Below are 22,889 nucleotides of genomic sequence, written 5' to 3' on the forward strand. Positions count from 1 at the left end.
TTTAAAAAACTAAAACCTAATTTCATCAGTTACAAATAGTGTGGTGAAAGCAGCAAGAGTGACTTCTCGGTTTCAAATTATTGGGAGGCAGAGGGGGAAAAAGAAAAGCAAAGGTTGAGTGATGGCATCTTGTGCACCACTGTATCCTACAAGCAGGAACTCAGGATAGAGATGGCAAGTAAAACCACAGAGGTAAAATGGCATACAGTAGAAGCCAACTTTAAAAGCTTACTTTTGTCTTTTTTTTTTTTTTCCTCCCTTATTTCTTGCACTATACAGCATAAAATCTTCCACCAGGATCACAATAAACATCTACCAAAGATCTTTCTCTGGTACCTTAACAGCAGGCCAAATAATTCAGAGATCAGTTGAAGTTCAATTACATTTTTCTGCAGTGAGTGAGAAAGAGGTGAAAAGTAAATCACCTTTATGTACCCTTCCTGAAGTTCTATTATATTGATCCCCCAGAAAACGTGTCCTGAACACGTCCATCTAGCTTTATGCCTCTGCTTGTACCATTCCGACCCCTGCCAAATTCAATACCTACTTAAATAGCTCCAAATTAAAAGAATTAATATAAAAAAATTATTTATACATTATTTATTTATAAATAAATTTCCTATAAACATTATTCCTTAGTGCTTCAGCACACTCCACCTGCTTTGTGAGAAAGATTTCCAAGATTTGATTTCTGTAGCAATCACAAGGAGATTTTGTTTTTAATGACCTATGCCTGATGTAGACCTTGATACCACAGGCATATATTAAGGGACCACCTCTTCTTTCTCAGCTGTGGAAGTACAGCAATTCACCCCAACCAAGGGACCATCTTTACCTACTGCTGTAACACTGCAGATTTCCCTCATCCTGTGGGTGATCAGGACAGTGTACTGTGACACTACTGTGCCAAAACTGCAGAGGGACCTGGACAGACTGGAGAGTTGGGCTGATTCCAACGGGATGAGGTTTAACACGGCCAAGTGCCGGGTCCTGCACTTTGGCCACAACAACCTCATGGGGAGCTCCAGGCTGGGCACAGAGTGGCTGAGAGCAGCCAGGCAGAAAGGGACCTGGGAGTCTGGATTGACAGGAAGCTGAACATGAGCCAGCAGTGTGCCCAGGTGGCCAAGAAGGCCAATGGCATCCTGGCCTGTATCCAGAATAGCGTGGCCAGCAGGTCCAAGGAAGTGATTCTTCGCCTGTACTCAGCGCTGGTGAGGCCACACCTCGAGTACTGTGTCCAGTTCTGGGCCCCTCAGTTCAGGAAGGATATCGAGGTCCTGGAGCAGGTCCAAAGGAGGGCAACCAGGCTGGTGAAGGGACTCGAACACAGACCCTATAAGGAGAGGCTGAGGGAGCTGGGGCTGTTCAGCCTGGAGAAGAGGCGGCTCAGGGGAGACCTCATCACTCTCTACAACTCCCTGAAAGGAGGGTGTAGCCAGGTGGGGGTTGGGCTCTTTTGCCAGACGACTTTCAACAAGACAAGAGGGCATGGTCTTAAGTTGTGCCAGGGGAAGTTTAGGTTAGATATTAGAAAGAATTTCTTTACGGAGAGAGTGATCAAGCATTGGAATGGGCTGCCCACTGAAGTGGTGGATTCTCCTTCCCTGGAGATATTTAAAAAGAGACTGGATGTGGCACTCAGTGCCATGGTCTAGCAACTGCAACGGTGGTTCAAGGGTTGGACTCGATGATCTCTGAGGTCCCTTCCAACCCAGCCAATTCTATGATTCTATGAAATAAAACACACAGGTATTCTTTATTGCCAGACTTAAAGCACAATACTCTCCAGCTCCACTCTTCATCTTCCAGCATCTGTCACTTCCTCTGACAAGGTAGAGGAAGATTTCACTTCTGGTTTATTAGGTCTGTTTTTAGCAGCACAAAGTAAAATTATAGATAAGTTTTATTGACCAGTGAAGTCGTTCACTGGCATGGAAACCCATCAGCCTGAAAATTAGGATCTAAACTGAAATTATTCTAACAGCTAACACAAGTGCATGCATTGGCTAACATGACCAAATAATTTTGGACTTTATTATGAGTAGATTATATGCTCTTGGAAGGCAAGCAACTAACTTGCAGCAAGGGGCTGCTGGTTTTTTTGGAAAAAAAACAAATAAATAAAAATTGCTGCCAAACAAACAAACAACCAAACAAACCTTCAACTGCTCCACAAATATTAACAAAACTGAGATTAGTACTGCAGAAAATAATCCTGTCTGCTGTTCCTATGCCACTGTGGCCTCAGTGTCATGATCAAGTATGGTTTTTAACTAGTGGGAATGGGCTGAATACTGATTGAAAAAAACTTAAAAACACCCCGGTTTGCACATAGCAACCCAACCACTATCATGTCCTGGGCACATGCGGAGCCTCTAGTGGCAGGGCGCCACATAACACTGTCACTGAAAAACTGCAGCACAAGAGCACTGCCATATGCCTGTGACCTCCCAGCATCTTGCTTCCTACTTTCCACTGCCTGATTACTCTTAGATCAGGGCTTGATGAAGTTATGTTACAGGATAAAGCATCAGCATTCTTCCTCTTAATGGCCTTCAGCAATTTTCAAGCTTAGAGTCACTCTGTACCAGAAGTCTGACTCGAATTAGGAACATAGTGTACTCCTTTTCCCACTTTACTCCCGAATGAGTGCTGTCAGGTCAAAGCCTTACTTGCAGCAATGCAGGATGTGTCTCACTAGGTGATGCAGAAAGGAACGTGGGGCACATTGTGGCCCTTACTCCAATCAGGTTTGTAAGAAATGTCACTTTATGGAAGGGGTTACGGATTTGGAAATTACATAAAGTGCCTGAACACTTCCTTCATATGCTTTAGGGTAACTATAACAAACTCGGAATATTGCACAGTAAGAAGTGAAAGCACTGCTGAAAGATTCATAACCTGCAATAGTAATTTAATAATCAAGCTCTTATAAAATAACAACACCAGCTGACACTGGGAACCTCCCCAATCAGTGCATCCCTAACAATCGCCTCTCACTTGATTATGCTAATGTAGTTGATACTAGATGCAATTCAAAGATTATTGAAGTCAATGAGTGTTCTTCATTAATGCCAATGGAATTTGAATCAGATTCATAAAGGTAAAATGAGGAACTAAAAATGTAGTATGGGCATAAGCAGCAATAGTGGTTCTAGAACTTTGATATTAAGTTATTGTGTCCAAACTATGTACAATGGTAAAAGATCCTTGAAAATAGTTGTTTTGGATTGTTTGTGATAAAAGGTTGTGATTGACCACTTGCTATAAATGTACTGTTATCTGTGCACATGATGTTTTGACACACCAAAATACTCTTTGGATTCTGAAATACCAAGAGAGTTTTGATCATAAAATTCCTTCTGAATGCTAAGTAAGCTAATAACTGGATTCAGCTTTACAGTTGAGATTCCCATTACATGAAATGGGAACATTTATGACAACAAAATCTGAGGGGTGAGGGGAATTATTTTTTCCTATTTATTTATTTTTTTACACCCCATCTCCTCCTGAAAATAGTGATGTCTGCTAACTTTCTTACTTTCACCTGACCTAGGTTTTGTGGACTTAGGTTGCTGACCATATACACTGTGCTGTATGTTTCAGACCATGTACATAGAGAGCTGCCACACCAGAGGGGAAAAAGAAAAGCATTAGGGAGCCCTGCTACCCCTGCAGAAGTGATGCCAGTGATCATTTGTGTTTACATGAATGTCTTATAGAGCACAATATTCCACAACTTGCCTGTGCTGGAAGGCAGGACAGAAAGCCACTGATTCTCCTTGTTCAGTCAGGCCTACATGAACAAACCAGTGAATGCTATTTTTTTTTTTTTAGAAAAGTTACCATCTCATTTACCTAAGACAATAGAAAAATTTATTTGTTCTCATATAAGTTTCCCCAGCAAACAACAAACAGTAAACAATGCTCTCCCTCTCCTGTTCATACTTGAAGAGACTTTTAAATATTATTTTCTCATGAAACACCATTTCCCCCTCCATCTATGGCAATTCAATTTAGTGTGTTCAATTTAATGTAGGAACCCAGCAACGTGGGAAAAGCACTTATAGGCCAAGCTCAGTTGCAGCACAGACTGATATGATTACCTGCCAAAAATAATCCAGAATTATATGAAGTATATAAATTATCAGCAAGATATTTATCAAACTCCTTGGCAGTGCTATATAAAGGGTAAGTCAGGGTCTGATACTCAATAGGAAAGAAACATCCAAGGCAAGAAGTCAGTATAGGCCCAGCCTGGCTCTTAGCAGAAGTCATGGTTGTATCCCCATCCTTTCCACAGCATCTGGCTTTAACAGAACAGTATTTAGCAATACTGCTGGTCAGTCTCATTCCTGATTATATAATATTTATAGGTACTTTTATGACTAAACAAAACATACAACCCCCGAACAACAAATGATCATTAAATTAACATAAAATCCATACCTTAAAGCTTTCTCAAAGGAATCTAACCATAGCTTTCTTTTTAAAGTGCCAGCTCATGGAATCATATTATTTATGAGAAGCTCAGTTTTTATGAAGAATATCAATATGTTTCAAGCACTTGGTCACAGAGAAGGGACAGAGAGCAGAGAGCCTTATGCAAGAAAGATACACATTTTTTTAATATATATTTGGCATTAGGAATGAGGAAAACAAAATCACTTAGTATCAAAGGAATCCTTCAGCATTTTGTTCATATCTACAGTTCTTTGAAATAAAACCACAATGGACTCAGTTTCCTCATCAATTTCTATCCAGAGTATCATAAACAATCCAAAATTCCCTTTCTCTTCCAGTGTGTAGTTCCACTGATTTCAGACAGATAGCACAGCACAGCAGGAAAGCACGCAATGAGACAATTTATCTGTGCTCTAAACAGACTACTGATCTTGCAATCGTTAATACCAAAACACAATGCAAATGCTAGCAACTTCACAGCGGTGCTTTTGGGTATAAAGTGGCTGTTAATGGCAAATAAATCTATAGCTTCAGATATGGACCTTGAAAAATCCCAAAAGATACTTTTTTTTACCTTCTGCAAGTAAAAACTTATGTCAAGAAAAATTATCAACTCTTCCCTATAACATTTAAGTCGTGATCTTGTACATAAGCAAATGACGCTTTTCCTTCTTCTTTGTTCCGTTTAAGTTCAGTTCTCCTATGGTTTGCCTTCTTTTTCTATCATTCTGTTGGGGTTTGGGGTGAGTGAAAGGTTGCTTGGCATGGACTTTTTCAGCAGATACCAATATTTGCTTCTTTCCAAAGGCAAAAGCAATTGCCGATTCCTGCCGCTCTTGAGGCGGTGCGGGAGCCCCGCACAGCTCCTGATCTTACCCCACAGGGGGCAGCCCTGGGAGCACACCCACCCCTCCCTGAGAGCTGCAGGGAGGGCTCTGCCGCTCCTCGCCCGGGGACCTGCTGTGAGGAGCGGGCTTGGGAGGGCGGCATTTCTTCCTTTTGGAAGTTTTGGCTTCTTTTAAGTGGGGAGTTGTGCTACAACCCTCACAGGTACGAACGCCCCGGCACACCGAAACCCGGCGGGCGGCCCGCTCCTCTCAGGCACCTCCAACGGCCCCAGCCCCGGCCCCCCGCGGCCGCTAGGTGGCAGCCGCCGCTTGTGAAGGTGACGGTTGGCAGGCGGCGGTTGGCAGCCTCCCCGCCACCGACCTGCGGGCAGTGCCCCGGGCAGGGGCATTTTGGGCAGCCTCCACCCTATAAACTCGTCCCCAAACTTACAGCTACAGTAGATATATATATATATATATATATATATATATATATATATATATATATACACACACAAATATATACATGTCATTTCTGCAGAGGACGTGTTTGGATAAAACTTGCTACAAAACTTACTATAGGTCTACAAGATCGTTGTAACCTCTCTTGCCCAAACAGCAGGCCATACATCCCAGTACAGCATTTATTTGAATTTTAAACTTTGGGACAGTATTGCTCCTAAAAGCAGCAGCAAACCATCTGATTGAAGGCTCAGATGGCTGCTCTCAGAAGGGTCATGATTTTGAAGGACGATTTTTGGCTGCTTTTCATTCTGAGTATGAGTTCACATAAGAAGGCTCAAGATAATAACTACTTTTTTTTGTACTAAATTTTGCTGTTTGTCATCTGATCAATTTTGTAAAAAGCACAGAATTACCTGAAAAATTAGCTGACTTCATGCTTTTGTAAGCTACTAAAGCACCAACATATCTTAGGGATGATTAAGAATAGGACAAGGGGCAATGGTTATAAACCAGAGCACAGGCAGTTCCATATAAATATTAGGAAGAATTTTTTCACTGTGAGGGTGACAGGGCACTGCAACAGGCTGCCCAAGGAGGTTGTGCAGGAGTTTTCTTCCCTGGAGACATTCAAAGCCCACTTGGACACGTTCCTGTGTGACCTCCTGTAGGTGACCATACAGGGTTGGACCAGATAATCTCTTGAAGTCCCTTTCAACCCCTAAATTTCTGTGATTCTGTGAATGTATTGCGTGCTTTCCCCTAAATGGCTTCTTGGGTTTTATCCACATTTGAGTAGTGCCTGTTGGATGGGCGGCCTTGTCTGACTTTGCCTCCTCACACACAGACGCAAAAATCTCTCAATGATCTGAAAGGGCTCAACACTTTTGCTTCACGTGTTGAAGGAAATAAGAATAATTCCTGCTAAAAATTACTATTTTCGGAGTAAGAATTAAAAAAAAATAAAAATGAAAGGGATACTCAACTAGAGACAGCATTTAAGAGAAAACAGAAATGGGTGACTTTCAGCCAACTGTTTCCACACGCAGAGCTAATCACAAACCTGGGGAGGGAGGGAAAGCCAGCCAAAGCCTAAATAAGGAAAGGGACTGGACCCAGCAGTTCCTAACCACTCAGCACATCTCCATCACCCGGTCTATTATTCTGACCAAGGACCAGAAAGGCAGCACAATCCATTTACTCTTAAAAAGCTATGGATTGTTTCTCCAATCACCAGACAATTAAAGCTGAAAAAGGCTGGAAGAAGGAACACAGATAACCATAGATATAAAATATTTATCTTATCCCTTTGTTTTTACGTCTGGGATATTGTATACCTATATTTACAGAAATAAACACAAATTCTGAAACCCAGAAGGTACATTTAACACCAGGGTGTATTTACATTCATGTGGATCTCTTTCTTTAGTGTACAGACCACAGCATAGCACTTCCAGTGCTGTTGATGTTTGATTACTCTCATTTTATATCCTTAAGCTAAACTCATGATCTGAATTGTCCCACTTGAAATGAAGATTGAATATTAGGATTCAAATGGCTGTTTAAAAAACTGTGTAATAGAATTTACATGTAAGAGATGTACTTTCCCTTCCCCCCAGAGATTGGGGTAGGATAAGTAAGAGCAAATTATGCAAGCTGATGAATACACACAAAGTATTTAGCACTTCAAGAACTTGCTGCAAAACCACTCACCAAATAAATAACTCCAGTCCAGACAAGGCCAAGCACAGGAGGCTACATGGGAAGGGATGGGATAGGAGGGATGATGATGAGATGAAGAGCAATCTAGCGTTAGCTCAGATTTAATGGTGTTCCCCCCCCTTTCTTTCTTTCTTTCTTTTTCAGTATCCAACACTAACATCCAGGGCTCTCAGTTTTTCTGAACCTGTTGTTAGCAAACATTGAAAGCAACAGCAGAGCCTGTCCTGTAATAAACTGTGTGTAGTATCTTGTACACTGAGAACTCAATTTCTTTAGAACACCTCTCTCTAAATTAGTTTTTCTTCCTCCAACCAAATCTTCATATGACAAATGACCTGAGAAGTGTCATGAACCTTTCTTCTTTGAAAACCATTATTTCTTCAGGTTGTAATATTCAGAGATCACAAGGGTTCTTAAGGGGATTTATTGCTGTTCAGAAAAATACTTCTTAGTGCATGAATACAAACACAAGCCTGCTTAAGACTCTTGAAGACTGCTCAGAAAGGGAAAAGAACGAAGGGCAAAATGGATTTGCTCCAGAAAAGTATCCTGGCTGGGGAGCAGAAAAACTTCTCAGTTTCTGTCTCCTGGGAAATGCGATGCAGCTGAGATACTGACCCGATTCCTCTCAGCCTGCACAACCTGTGCAACTCATTTTTCCTCTGATGTGGTTATCACAGTTTGCACCTCCTCCTGGAGCTGCAGACGTGCTGCTCCTCACCTTCATAGGGCAGGAATCAAACCACAGAGGGGCTGTTTTAACCAAGACTTACAGAAAGTCTGCATCAAAGCGAGGTCACCCATGCTTCCAAATAGTCAACTTAGCCCTTTCACAGCCTTTTCCTCAATCAGGAATCACTCTGCAGACAGAGGGAGGGTTGAGAAAAAGAGGGGCATTAGGAAAGTGGGGTGGTGAGAAACCAAGTTATGAAAAAAAAAAATACCAGAAGCCTGCTGAATGTTAACAGTTAAATGCATCATTTTGTCTAATAGAACTGTGAAAGAAAGCTGTGATAAGAGGTTTTCAAAGGCAGCTGAAGCTTATATACGCAGGGAAGTGATTTGGCTTTTGACTTAAAATGTTTATTTTCAGGGCGTTGATGGGAATGTGTGTCCTGCCTAAGGCCCTGGCACAGCTCGGCATTTTTTTCTACCATGAGCAATGCTGTCCTGAGCATCTCAGATGGCAACCACCTGGCATGCACCACCTGGCAAATGGCCGCGCTGTACTCATATAGCAGCGCATTGCCTTGGTTACTCTGGTATAAACTCTCTGCCCAGGACTCCTCCTGAAACAAGAGTGACAGGAGAAGGAGTTATACCTGTGCAACTAGAGCAGTTTAATTACACTGCCAAATTTTCCCTGCAGAGAAGCATTAAGAGATCTAATTCTGACTCCTTTCCTGGAGAAAATCACTCTGGATATCTCTGCACCTTTGTGAAGTCTGTCAGTGCTTAACAGAGCCTTCATCTGCAACAGGAATAGCCTGCAACCCTGGACTTTCCAGTTCCCATGATTTTGGTTCAGAACACTTAAATTGCCTGTGCTCCCACTTCTGCACTAAGTATTCTGTATCTCAGAATACTGATATTGCTGAAGACATAATAAAAAATATAAAAAGACACACCCCCCTAAACACTACATAGAACCCTCAGCTTCATACAGTCTGAGAAATTAATGTTATTTTTTTCAGTACTGTTGCTGTGAAAGGCATAATTTTAGAATCATAGAATCATAGAATTAGCCGGGTTGGAAGGGACCTCAGAGATCATCTAGTCCAACCCTTGACCCACCGGAGCAGTTGCTAGACCATGGCACTGAGTGCCACATCCAGTCTTTTTTTAAATGTCTCCAGGGACGGAGAATCTACCACCTCCCCGGGCAGTCCATTCCATAGCCTAATCACCCTCTCCGTGAAGAAATTCTTTCTAATATCTAACCTAAACCTCCCCTGGCACAACTTAAGACTGTGTCCTCTTGTCTTGTTGAAGGTCGTCTGGGAAAAGAGTCCAGTTCCCACCTTGCTACAGCCTCCTTTCAGGGAGTTGTAGACAGCAATGAGGTCTCCCCTGAGCCTCCTCTTCTTCAGGCTGAACAGCCCCAGCTCTCTCAGCCTCTCCTCATAGGGCCTGTGCTCGAGTCCCTTCACCAGCCTGGTTGTTCTCCTTTGGACCTGTTCCAGGACCTCTACATCCTTCTTAAACTGAGGGGCCCAGAACTGGACACAGTACTCGAGGTGTGGCCTCACCAGCGCTGAGTACAGGGGAAGAATCATCTCCCTGGACCTGCTGGTGACGCTGTTTCTGATACAGGCCAGGATGCCATTGGCCTTCTTGGCCACCTGGGCACACTGCTGGCTCATGTTCAGTTTCTTGTCAATGTAGACTCCCAGGTCCCTTTCTGCCTGGCTGAAAATCTTTATTAGCACTTAAAGATTTAGTTCTTGGAGACTTTCAGGAAGCCAATAAAGAAACTAAACAAAGTGACTAAAGAAAAACAAAACAAAACAAAAACAAAAACAAACAAAACAAACCACAAAAAACAAACAAACAAACAAAAACCATGAAACCAATACCAGTGAGGAAAATGCACACAGCTATGCACTTCTGACTTCACTTCCAGCCTGGCACTGGCCCAAAGCAGACTCAACCAAAACAGCGTGTGCCAAGCTGTGCCACGAGCTCCTTACAAGGTCTCAGCCATGTAACCTTCTGACACATTCAGTAGTTTCTGCCTGCTTCGGAGGCAAGAGACTGAACACACGCCCCCAGAGACTCAGACTGTTCTGCCTAGGACTGCTCACATCTTCCTTTGTGATTTTAGAAGCAGACCAAGCTAGACCTGAAGAAATTTACTGATGGATGCACTGACACTTGCATCTTAGTTGTGATCGAAGTTTTGACAGCTCCCCAGCCAAACTTTTCGCGCAGCCTATCAAAAAACTCGAACTTCCAAAATTAGGCTCACCAAATGTATCAAAGAGCAAATTTGATCCAATCTCATCAGATTAGGTTCCAACTAATCCCATACAAATGTGAAAATTTCACTTACTCTTGCAGTTGCAATTTGTCATTAACTGACCAAATAAGGCTGAGTGAAGGGAAGGTATCAAGTCTTACAAGAGATACCTCTCTCCACTGAAATTCAAAATATGAACCCTTGATCATGAATATATGCAACACGTGGACTACTTATCTCAAGTAACAGAGGTATTTGTGGTGGAGAAAAGTCCCAATTCCCATACAGCTTAAGAGTTTGAACAAGTAAACTGCTTATTCAGGGATCAGAGTTCGCTGGCAGTATTCCTGGTTTGAGAGGATGGTTTCTGTGCTATGAAAACATACGTGAATACTTGTTTTCTCTGGAAACTGTTAAAGGTTTGTTGACAAACCAGTTTCAGGAAGCATTATGGGATCCTTTTCCCTGTGCCTTCACAGGTAAAGAGAAAACCAGCCACCACTTAGCCCTGAAAGCACATTTAGAAAATAATGGGAAAAAGTGAGACTATGGCTAAGTTAGGCTAGCCTGGCTAACCTGGGGCTAGCCAGGAAACAGCAACACTGACAGCACAGGCTGTACACTGACAAAATTACAAAGGCCTTGCATGGAATTAACAAAACCTGCAGAAATACTCAAGACTTGGGGCCAAACCATGATTTATACTACAGTTATTCTAGTCATTTAATTGGATGGTTCCAGCTCCAAAAAAAGTTTATTTTAAGGTTTTTACATTTCTCCCCATCATTATAAGTTTCATGCATCTTCCATGTAACAGCAACAACTTTAGACAAAAGTCTTAAAATTCTCAGCTCTCTGACATTTTCTTTTCAGACTAAAAACTCTTTTGGCAAGAGTAAAAGGAGCTGAGATTTATGGATAGAAAGCCATGCCAAGTAAATATCTTCCTATGATAGAAAGTCATTTTTCATGGTGTGCAATGGTCAAACTAGACATTAATCTAATATTTGCCTTTCCAGGACCAGATGTTCTTGACTTTCTTTGCTTAGGTTCACTGATTAATACAATTTTCAAGATGATGCCATTATAGAGAAATGCAAAGTAGATATTGCTTTTGAACACTCTTCCACTGGTTTTGGCATTGAACTGGAAGATTAAAAGATTCCCCCTGTTACACCAAGGTGAACAGAGAACACATTCCTGCACTGGGGAAGGGAAGCAGAAGGGCTGTAATTCCGACCTCTTGGATGCCCCTTTGAACTGGGGAAGGAGCTGCCAAAAAGGAGTAAACAATCTGCACACTAACAAGCTGTTGATGCTGCCACTACACCCTCCACACAAAGATGGGCAACAAATCCTCGTTAGCAGGTTTAGCAAGGGGTGACTAAAGGTGCTGGAAGGAGCCCAGCATGGGCACAGTCCAAGGGGCTGTCCCAGAGGGCATCTGGACAGGCTGCCAGCTGGGAGTTCTGCAGAGACAAAGCCTACAACTTAGGGTTGCTGAACCTGGAATTAATATGTGAATGACTTGCAAATCTTTATTAGGAAGGATGAAGTGACACCTCCAAGAGAGCTTGAAGCTGTAAAGGAAAAAAAACAACACCAAAGCAAAAAAGCCCCAAAACAAACAAAAACATACACCCTCCCCCCAAAAACAAAACAAAACAAAACAAAAAAACACCAAAAAAACCCAAACACAAAAAACCCAGCTCAGAGTACTGAGGTTTTATGAAGTATCAAAAATGACCTCATGCTTATTGCTGCTAATAGGGACTGTCAGACAGTAACAGACAGTGCTTAATTCTTCAGTGCTTCATCTTTTCATTCATTGCTACTTTTATGTTTACTCCTTTTCCCCCACAGCCTGATTTTGTGCATAGATTTTAACATGTTAGAAGCTGAGAGGCCTTCTGTCATTTGGGAACATGCCATTAAATGTGTGTGGGATTTGTGTGCTTTAGGAGCATAACATTAACAGTTGAGAACAACTCAACTTTTTTTTAAACTAATTCTCCCCGTATATGCCTAGAGAAATCATTTCAGAGTTACTGTTCAGCCTCTGCAGACCACTCAGTTGTTTAGGCAGACACTTTTTATGGTCTGCTGAATTTATTTTAGATCAGAAGCACTTACAAATGTACAATACCATTTAGTGGAGGTGTTTAAGAGAAAAGTTGAAGGAAAACTTCCGTTTTCAGTAATGTTACAAGCATCTCTATTAGTCAAAGATGGAGTGCAAGATCCTGGCCCCTCTCCTTCCCCATCAAAGTCAACTGGAGTTTACTATCAGGTAACAATTTTATTCATAAGATGGGTTGTACAGCACAGCTACAGCCCGACTGTTTTGTGCATTCTTCATCAGCTGATCGCAGTTAATGAGTAGCAGAAATTACACAGACATTTAATTAGTGCTTGAAATGGAAGAATTATTTGCAATTCTTGAATTTCTCATTGTTCTTCTAACATCACATTTCATACCTGAATGACTTCTTAATAATAATTTTAAAAGTGTCTATTTTAATAAGAGCCCAGTGTTTTTAGATAGCTGGTCCTGTGTATCAATGAATTGTCACTATGGCCTGGTCTAGTCTGGTACCTCAAGTAACACTTGCATTTCTCAATCACCCATTCAACAGTTGAACAGTCCCCACCCACTGAAGGCACTTTTGGGAGAGTTTGGTTTTTGGGGGTTATTTCATTGGTTGATTTTTTTTTTAATCAGACCTGCAGCTACTCCACTAGTACACTAAGAATTACAGCTTACAGAAGTAGTAGCTTCATTCTCAGATTAGGGAATCTGAACAAAAATATCAACAATATAGTGGAAAATAGTAACTGGAAAATAGCTTCTTTTTTTTGTTTGTTTTAGAATCATAGAATTGACTGGGTTGGAAGGGACCTCAGAGATAATCAAGTCCAACCCTTGATCCACTACTGCTGCAGTTACCAGACCATGGCACTGAGTGCCACATCCAGTCTCTTTTTAAATATCTCCAGGGATGGAGAATCCACTACTTCCCTAGGCAGCCCATTCCAATGCCTGATCACCCTCTCCGTAAAGAAATTCTTTCTAATGTCCAACCTAAACCTCCCCTGGCACAACTTAAGACCGTGCCCTCTTGTCTTGCTGAGAGTTGCCTGGGAAAAGAGATCAACCCCCACCTGGCTACACCCTCCTTTCAGGTAGTTGTAGAGTGACATCTTCACATTTGCTGCAATGAAGCAGAGGGACAACAGACAGGAAAGACTTAAAACATGAGAGATCAGCAGCTCCAGCCCATGTCCACCCAAACCACACCATATGGCTACGCTTTTTTTTTTCCACAATTGTGTCAATTAATCTTTACACCTCTGAGATTCCCAATATAGCTTAATGACTTCATCAGCACTTTCCCCCTCCCCAGTCCATTGTCCCTTCCTGATTTCTTCTCATTACAAGTACTAAGTGGTGAGTAGATTTACTGTTTGGAAGAAAGACAGAAAATAGGAAATGGTTTGTAGCTACGCTCCTTGCTGAAAGCACCTCAAACTATTCCAACAGATACTCTCTAGACAGCCTATGACTCTGCTCTCACCACTAATGCTTTTAACCTTGTCTGCCCTACCAAAAACTGCCATTAAGTTAGTCCCATTCAGTTTGTTAAAAGAGGATTTATGTCACCTTTGGAAACTTTGACTTAACTGACTGTAAAAAAAGAACGGCTTTTCTAGTAAAGGAATAAACTCGTTATAACGAGATAAAACTAGAATTTTAGAAATTAAAATAGTTTTTCTAATAGTTTTAGCTTTCATTGTTTGCAGGAGCACTGCTGCCATATTTCTTTTTCCAAATCACTGTAACAGCACCATCTTTGACAATGCTGGAGATTACTTCTCTTTCAAGAGGTTTCTTCTGGAACATCACACTGTTGTATCCTCATAGAACAGTTTGGGTTGGAAGCAACCATTAAAGATCATCTAGTCCAACCCCCATCTTGCAAGGCATTTTGTATCCTCTACCAGAAGTACCTCAAGGCATTTTCAATAGCATTATTCACAATGCAAAAGACACCGAACAGCGTGTAAACCAAGGCTGCCATTGTAAAGGAAGAACTTGAGGTACCTGTATTTGCAGTAACCTCTGTGAACACATAAAATTCCCACAGCTCCCAGTACAGCAAGTGTACCCTACCAACACCATCAGTGCCAGTACTCTGGCTAAGCCTGCCATTAGCTCTCCAGCACTGATGAGAGCACCATATGTCCTTTCCTGCTAAGTACCTTGCTGCTCCAGGTAAAATATCCTTAAATACAGAGTAATGGAAGCAATTACATACCAGGCTAGAACTAGGAAGACGCATGAAGCATACAAAAATGTATTTCTTCTTTTCAACCCAGCTTAAATGTTTAGCTATCTGGGAATTAAAGAGAACTGATTTACTATATCTCATGTTGGAATTAGCACTGGCAGCAGTGGAAATATAAAATAAAATAAAGCCCAACAAGAACCTTTGATCCAAAACTTCTCAATTGCGTTGCTCTGAAAGTCTAAACAAAAAAACAACTAAACAAAAAAAACCCAATGAGCACTGGAGTTTTTGCAAAACCAAACCCAGAGTGACAAGGTTTTAAAAACATAAAAGCTCCCTTGGGCCATCGTTAATTGTTCTGATTTATTACAGATTTCTAAGTAATAATTACTTTCAGAGGGAAAAAGAAAAGGTAGTTCCAGTTTGTAAATTGTTGCTGCATGCTATGTAAGGATAGTAATAGGTAATGTAGCCCACTGAGGAGCACTGCTTGAATAAATTGTAAAGTTAAAACATATAAGGGAGCAACTTTAACCCCGGGCAAGGCCCTTCAGACCCCAGAGAGCCACTGGACCAACAGCAATGCTGCATGTCTTCCCAGGGATGAATGCATTTGTGTAGGGGTGACAGCAATCAGCCAAAGGGAGAATAAAAACTACAAATGCTAAAGGGATCCCTCCAACTGACCTAATAATTCCTAAAAATGCAGTGCACGTGACAGACATAAATCCTGCATCCAGCTTATTTTCTCAAATAAGGCCTTCAGAAATGTGATTTGATGGTTTGTATCTAGACACTAAACATAGCAAAAACACAGGTGGGAGAAATGCAGTATTGCTAAATGAATTTGACCTTCCTTCCCTATATCAAAATGAATCCTGCTCCTGAATGACAGCTATGGAATTAGCAAGGTTTTGTACTTGGTTATCAAATATATCACAAAAGAAAATGGCATATAGTGGGGTCTTTGCAAACACTGTTTTGCTTTGGGCAGTCAATCATTCTCCTATATTATGAGACTGGTGATTATGCAATTAGAACCATTAACAATATCATAGGTATGGGATCTTGATTGCAACCTCACCACTGGTACAGAGCCACTGACAAATACAGTACTTGCGATTTTACCTGCTATATATAACTTGCTGATTTTAGAATCACGTAATGTAATGCCCTGTAAAACTCCACAGAGAATCTGTTGGAGAGTGGTGCCTGACTAACAGATTCATGGAAAAACAAATCCAAGAAAACAGACACTATGGGCAGCAGTAGCCTGTTGTTTGGTGCTTTTTAATCTAAATAGTTTTAAATTACAGGAAGTAAATAAATCCATTCAATGGCCATGCACCCCCAACCCCCAAGTTGTAAGGACATTAATATTCTTTATTTGCTGTATTGAAAAAAGATTTTATTTCTGTCTGGAAATACTTCAAAAGGTTAAAAAGGTTTTATAGCTTTATGCTTTCTCTATTGGCTCTTGATATAACCTGTCTGCTATCCATTAGAACACATTCATAGATAATATTCCTCAATCATTGGGCAGCCTGCTTATACATTAAGACAATACTGAATTACCAAACTGGATTCACTGCAGCAGGTTCCAGTAACTAGAATAAGAAAGTAAAATAAAACTTATCACCACTGAAGTAAATATTTCCTCCTGCAAAATGTGAAGCAAGCATCTAATTCCTCTAGGAAGATAAAAGAACTGTTCTGAAATAATACTTGTTGCCTTACTCCTTGCTAGTAAGTTGTATAGATTGTACAAGAAAGTGGTTCTAATTCTTTTCATATAGAGAATTCTTACAGACCCTCTGTCAAAATGCTTGTAAATTTGCTTATGTTATTTTTAAAAATACAAATATTAGACAAAAAAGTAGATCAATATTTCCTTACACAGAAGAACAGCAAGTCCAATCAGATAAAGCAGATAAAAACACGGTGAGAAAAGAATACATATCCCACGGGAAACATAGCATCATTTTATCTTTTGCCCTTCCTTTAACGATTACAACCACTTACATTCTAAAGCTTTCCCTTACATGCAGAAAGCAACTCATTCTGTATGAGATTGTGGAATAATAAAGTTCTATCATTTTGCTATGGGCCAACTGTTTGCAGGTGGCATTCCTAAAGGAATGACATCAGTCTGACCAGCAGATAGAAATGAGATGTGTTTACATGATCAATGACTACAAGCTAATAAGGGTGTCAGGCTGAATATCAAATATTTTACAATCACAAATTGCCTGCAATCTGAAGAGTAAAAAATAAAGCAAAAAATGAAGTGGTGCAGCAGCTCCTAGGAATAACATTTTTTTCAGAAACTGCAACACATTTCAGGAAATTTGGTGAGCAGACAGAGGCAAAATTCATCAAGAAAATTATTCACTCGGCATTAGCATTACAGCTGTGTTTTGCTTCCCAAGACTTTTGCTTTTATCTGCAATTTTGTTGATTATGCATATGCAAAATATTTTATCTATTCTATCTGTCCCTTTTCCTTTTAAATGATGCACTAATCTGTAATGACAAGCATGGCACTGCACATGGAAATCTCATCTTCAGGGCAGGCAAAGGCACTTGGCTCATATATAGCAACTTTCAAAAATCTGAATCCAAGATGGATGATATTGATGTAAATCTTCTCTAACAACATAAATGTGCTGTGTTATACGAGAATGATGCTTTGGTTTTGGGAAACAGTTGTGGTATGCCAGTTGAATTAGTCACTGATTATTCAGAAAGCATGACTGCAGCAGCAAACCAGCACTTCAATTTTAATTTATGAGTCTTGTGCAGGGTGACAGACATTTGCATAAGAGTGACAGTTACTTTAATCCCCTATACTCTTGATTTGCGTTTTGGTTTCCCTGAATGCATTTCTAAATCAGCAAAGCTTCAGTCAATTAGGAATTATAATACTTCTTGGGAAAGAAAAAAACGCTTTCAATCCAAATACAATTCCCTTGAAATAAATTATTTGCATACAGCACAGCCAGTGCCAGTAACTGTATTAAAATGCCATTGCTAATTAAATTGTATCCTTTAAACCTGACAGTTTTAAGCAGCAAAGGAGGAGAAAGTGTTAAATATATGTATAATTTAAAGCAATATTTTAAACACACGTTACTCAACAAATATTTGCTGAATATTTCCTGGCTAAAATACATAGTGATAGCTGTTTTCCTATTCCCTCACACAAAGGGGCAAGACAACAAAAGCAGCTGTCTGATTAGGGGCACTGTTGTCCTGAATCAATTACATCCAGGCAGCAGACAGCTCTACTTATGCACCTGTTTTTAAATAGAAAGCTTCTGTAGCTCCCAAGCCTTGTACATGGGAGATGGGGCAGAGAGAGCATAAATGAAAGAAACAATAATTCTTCTGAAGGTCAGCCAGGGCATCCTGCATCCCTTGCCCTCCACACTCACTGATTGCCTCTGAATGGGAAATCCGCCCAAATCTGTTATGATCAAGAAGGGGGGAGGGGGAGGAGATCTGTGTTGAGGATGTGTCACTTTCACTCACTTTTGAATGAACATAATTCCTGTGTTTCACTGACTGACATCTATTTCCCAGAGCTGTTTGAGCTGAAGAATGGCAGAGCTGAGAAGCCTGAGAAGTGGCGGCTCATCCAGATTGCAGCATGCATCCAGGTACCCATTGCCACATTCCCACCCTTACACTCCTGACCAGGACTGCTGCTTCAAACTCTGCTCACAGCAAAGGTACCAGGTATTTGTCTGCCTCTCTGCACTGCACCCTGCCTGTTTACCTTCTAGCCTGGTTGCAGACTGAGAGGCCATGGTCTGGTTATTTTGATGAGCTCAAATCCCACATAAAGAACCTTCTCTAATTAATTCTATACCATAGCTCTGGTAGACACCTTTCTACAAGAAACTCACTACCTCTTACCACTTGGAATAAAAAGGAGACTGTTTGTGCAGTCTTTTAATCCATACACAATGATTTCCATATATTATGAAATATTTATCCAGAGCACACTTTCTTTTTTAATATTAATAAAGTCTTAGTCTTCGCTTCATACATTTATTTTTTGAAAGAGGATAAAGAAATTAGAATATATTGTTTATTATTATTTGAATGCATGAAGAAAAATGTGGTCAAACTGATGAAACAGAGTGGGCTTTGGCCAGGGCTGTGAATCTATTCTGTTTTTATATCCACCACTAAAGCAAAGAGTCCCCACATCTCTGTTTCCCCGTGCACACAGCAGAGGACAAGTAGATTGCTATCTTCAGGAAAAGCACGATGTAAGTACTACAGAAGGAAGAACACACCCCAAAATATACATAGAAGGGTATTTTAACATAATTCCTGAATGATTTCCATTTTTCTATGATGGTTTTACATACAAAAAAGATTCTGAGAAGTATTTCAGACTTAAAGACTAGCCTTAAGGGTTTTGTACTAAATATGGACAGTAAAAATCAGGACTGAAAAATTCTTTAACACCATTTCAAAAACCTTTCAAGAATTTTATTTTTCAGGTCCTAGGTATTTAACTAGTACTTAGGCCCCCAAATAAACATGCATTTAATCATGATAGCACTACACAATCTAAAATTGTAGAGGGCACAAGCACTGAAAAAAATCACTGTGGTGGATCTGTCTCTACTGATGGTTGGGGAATCTATGATACTCTCTTTGACTACATGCTGAAGGTGAATCAAGTTGAGACAGATAAAATATGATGAAGATAGATATCCAGATACTTTCAATGGTCTCACTGCTTGCATAAATCTTTGGGTACCTAGGTGGCTTTAGAAACACCACCTGACACATGAGAAAATGGAATTTAAGTTCTTCAGTATTTTGGTGTCAAAATGTGCACACACAAAGACAAAGCCAAGTTTTGTAACTGGAATTATTGCCTTTTGACCACCAAACCCGTAATTATGGTTCTAAACAGTGTCTGCCTGATGGCAATTTCTGAGGCTGAAGGATGACCTTTTTGAAAGATACAGCTATGAGAACAAAGCTTTCCACTAGTCTGTATTAGAAGTTGTCTTTATAATGAATAGAAATCATTTCTAGTAGAGATTTATATTTCAAAAAAGCCTAAAAGATAGTCTGGAGCACGAAATTACTACTTATTGAACAAACTGAAATTTTAGTATGCCTTTTCTTAATGGTCTCTGCTGCCTCTTTCATTAAATGGGAAACATCGCTCATTCTGATTTTCCTCAATATATCAAAAGAAAAAGGCCACTTGTTAAAAAAATTTTGGATTTTGGTCCAGTTATTTAAAAGTGCTTTAGCAGAAACTTCCAAAGAATAGGGAAGAAAGGTGTCAGCAAAAAGCACTTCAAATACAGGAAACAGTACGGACAGTTTAGAAGTAGAAGGCCAAACGAGGAAAAAGGGGACATATTTGACTTCAGTAAGGCTCTCAACACATCACCCACAATATTCTTAAATCCACATTAGTCCAGTCTATTTAGGTACAAAATCAACTGATTGGGCTCAGAGGTGATGGTCAAAGGGTGATGCTCTGCCTGGAAGGCTGGTTACAAGCAGAGCTCTGCAGGGCTTTGTCCTGGAACTTATTCTGGTTAACATCTTTGCAAGTGACCCAGAGGAGGTGGCAGTGGCATTAGGTTTGCTGCTCACTGCAAAATGGTGGGAGACATCAATGTGCTTGGGAGCAGAGCTGCCATTCAGGAGGGATCAGGGAGGATGGATTGAAGGAGAAAGCTGACATGGAACACTTAGGAAACACTACAGGGACAAGCAAAAAATGCTGTACCTGGGGAGGAATAACCACCTCTACAACAATACTGGCTGGAGAGCAGCTCTGAGGACATAGCCCTGTAGGTGTGAGCAGGCAGGAGCCAGCCACAGAAGTTACTGATAAACCAAAGCAAAGTAAAAAATACAAATATTCAAAACTATTTGTAATAAGTGTATACTTTCATATTAAAAAAATGGGTTGATAATAATTGCCAAGAAATTAGGCACCTTGCTAGCTTCACACCAACTGCCATGTGAAATCTCACATTTTATTGAGAACATGGGTAACTTAGACCAACAGGAGAGACAAATGCTGTACTTGGATGGAAGGAAGCATATGAACTTTTCCAAAGACTCATAAGATTATTTTATTCATCTTTCTTTGCCTAGCAAAACTCAGTAAAACACCTTCAGTGTATTTTACATGGCACATATTAAAAATTTGTGCAGTGCATAAAACTACATGTCAAATTAAATTACAGGAGGTTTCTCAATGTACCCACTATATTAAGAGTAAGTTGAAAGAGAGGAAAATCTGCTTGAAAATTATAAACATTGTATAAAAACCTATGCCTTTATATAGCCTTACAATTTAAAAAAAAACCAACCTGTAAGTATTGAGCACTGCAAAAGAATTAAAATATTTTTCATCTTATGTTTCTGTGCAAGGTGGTCAATGTGGTTATTTTTTGTTTGATGTTGTTCTTGTTGGTTGTATTTATTCTGTCATTTAGAAAGTCTGCCTCAAAAGTCAAGGGTTTGAGGTGAAAAGGCAGCGTATCAGCCAAGAGAATATGCACAGATCAGAGATTGTTCAAGTGGTGTATTGCTCACTCTCCCACAGACACCCCTAAAAGCTGATTTGTATTCCCCTATTTTAACATGGATGATACCACAACACTGTTCTATTTAGACATAATGTTCTATTGACAGCTAAGTCCCTAAGTCACTTAAAATCTAGAACTGTACTCCAAGAATAATACATAATTGTAGCATTCAGTCACTGGAAAATGAGCAGCTTTGTAGCTCTCTTCATAAAGAGAGGCTTCTAGTTGCCTACTTAGACAATCTGTGCAATCTTCCTGGCAGATCATAACTAATACTTAGTACTAGCGTGGGCAGTCTAAATTAGTAAAGTGAGAGATTATATTTCCATTAAGACAATTTTATATTCTATTCCTCTGTATACACCAATTATAATCCAGACATATTTTGAAGAACAGGTCAAGTGGTTGACAAATCTGCAAAAAGTTCTAGACACTGAGAAGTAGAAAATATTTTGCAATATCTATTCATATCAATCCTCAGATGAAAAGGATTCCCATGATGAAATAACCCAGGTATTAGTTTACTAACAATGACATATAGCTTATATTTCTTTATACTTTCTGCCAAGTGATCAGCTAACACCATCAGGAAGTGCATCTGAAACAGCAAGTGTCATTTGAGATGTTCAATGACTCTTCATTAAGTTGGTGAAAGAAAAGAAGTAGTATAATATTTTCCATTTTAATTATCTGTATACAGTAACTATTATAGCAAATGCACTGCTATTTACTTTCCTTACATCATTTACATATGATGAAATATGTCACAATGAAATAGAAATAAAATTAGCTAAAATATGAAAGAGAAGAAATAGAGGAAATAAACCTTGAAGTTACAGCTTGCAAGAAATACCTAAAATGTCAATGCCTAAAAAGTCATTCTTACAGTCAGAGGCTCTAAAGGTGTGAACACCAATGGCAGTATGTACATCACACTTGCTGATCCCTACACTTTTAAGGCTTGCTTGACCTGATGAAGGTGCAGCAATATCTGTATTTGACCTGTAAGAAAACTCAGAAGGCACATTCTACATTTCTTTGCTCTGGCACAGTCAGTGTGATAGACTTTCTTTTTAATTTCAGGTTTCTCTTTATGGGAAGTTACACCCAAGTCACAAAATAAACTGGGCAGACTGGTAGCGGGTCCTTGCCAAGGGGCAAATTAACATGAATAGAGAGTTAATACTGCTCTATTATTAAATCTGCACCACAAGCCTCTGGAATTTCACCAAGGTATGTCTGCTCAGGCTGCTGTACAAGTAGTTGCAGTCAAGTGAGCAGTAACTAAATCAAGAAGCCAGTAAGATTCGGAAGCCAGCACTGTGGCTACAGCAGCAAATGTCTGAGCATGGTCTCACCAGTGTGTGTCCCAGAGCATGTTCCCCAGGCAGTGCCTGGCCCTGTGGGGGCAAATGCCCTCAGGGCTTACAGCCCAGCAGCTCTGCCACCCACCCTGGCCACCCCAGCAGAGAGTGGGGCTACAATACAGACACCAGAGAGGTTAAGCCAGGCCCACCGTCAGAGCAGGATTTGTGGCTCAACATAGTTGTGCCCTGCAAGGGCTGCCTTATATTCTGAC

This window comes from Calypte anna, chromosome 3, assembly GCF_003957555.1.
Source record: "Calypte anna isolate BGI_N300 chromosome 3, bCalAnn1_v1.p, whole genome shotgun sequence".
NCBI classification, from domain to species: Eukaryota; Metazoa; Chordata; class Aves; order Apodiformes; family Trochilidae; genus Calypte; species Calypte anna.